The sequence below is a fragment of the Cyprinus carpio genome, chromosome B22 (genome assembly GCF_018340385.1).
Source record: "Cyprinus carpio isolate SPL01 chromosome B22, ASM1834038v1, whole genome shotgun sequence".
Taxonomy (NCBI): domain Eukaryota; kingdom Metazoa; phylum Chordata; class Actinopteri; order Cypriniformes; family Cyprinidae; genus Cyprinus; species Cyprinus carpio.
The window spans coordinates 12,227,200-12,228,149 of record NC_056618.1 but is presented as its reverse complement, the minus strand read 5'-3'; the positions used below and the strand labels follow the sequence as shown (position 1 = coordinate 12,228,149).

The 950-nt window shown below is 38.7% G+C and overlaps 2 protein-coding genes and 1 long non-coding RNA gene across 11 annotated transcripts in view; 1 reads left to right on the top strand and 2 right to left on the bottom strand.

Annotated features, from left to right (window-relative positions):
• The window catches only part of LOC109103223 (NLR family CARD domain-containing protein 3-like), a 1,793,396-nt gene that overhangs the window by 1,006,715 nt on the left and 785,731 nt on the right, over nt 1–950 (top strand). The window lies entirely within an intron of this gene.
• The window catches only part of LOC109070511 (ribonuclease inhibitor-like), an 862,999-nt gene that overhangs the window by 574,618 nt on the left and 287,431 nt on the right, over nt 1–950 (bottom strand). The gene's annotated exons all lie outside the window — the stretch shown is intronic.
• Nucleotides 8–794, bottom strand: LOC122141402. The gene is made up of 3 exons (XR_006157786.1): nt 418–794; nt 313–365; nt 8–220 (listed from the first exon to the last, which is right to left on the bottom strand). It is a non-coding gene; the product is annotated as an uncharacterized LOC122141402 (long non-coding RNA).

Here is a 950-nt window from a genome sequence, read left to right as displayed (position 1 = left end):
TAAAATCACATCCTCAATGTCTTTTGGTCTTTCTCTATTTGCTCTCACTGCTCTGGGGTCACTGAAGATGAAGACACCACAGCAGCATCTGTTCCTGATGAGAAAACAAGGTCAGATGCAGTGATGGAGCGTTTCATTCATGACACATGATCATTTCCAGGATGCTGCTGTGGTCTTCTTCATCCTCAGTGCACACAGCAGTCTGCAGACGTTTCAGATCCTGCAAAGAGGCGCAATCACAAAACAAAAGCAGTCATTTTAACAGCACAGTGTCTTTTCATTTCTGTATTAGAAGTAACAGAATGATCTTACTTTATATTTTGGTTTCCGGTTTTTCTTTCTTCACCTGCTCCACCACAAAAGATCTGCATCAAATGAACAGCAATCAAAAATCAGAAAAGTGCCATTTGAAATGACTGAGAGTCTGTGATGGCAGTGATTTCTTCATCAGTGTCTCTGCAGCAGATAAACACACCTGTGTCTCATGTGTTCCTGTAAGATCCAGACAAGAGTCAGTCTCCTCTGTGATTTATCTGTGATATACTACATTTACATGTTGTGTTCACTCGCTTTTTATCCAACACACGTTCCTCAGATGTAGACAGTGAACTCTACAGAATAGCACACACACATCTCTCACTCAGATGTCTGTTCTTGTTGATTTGCTCATCTGCAATTCTCTCAGAACATTTTCCTGTTTCATATTAAATTCATTTAATCGTCTTTAAGATGTATATGGTTTATGTAAACCCTGCTAACACACGTAACATTTCTAATGTTATATACCGCATTCATAACATCAGAGTATTTCCAACATCTTACCGTTTGATGATGATGATGATTGAAATGATAAAACTCTTTAAATATAAGTGTTAGCAGACACACACACACACACACACACACAGCACCGAGCCTGATGAAAATAATGCAGATATGATTGTGTAAAAGTG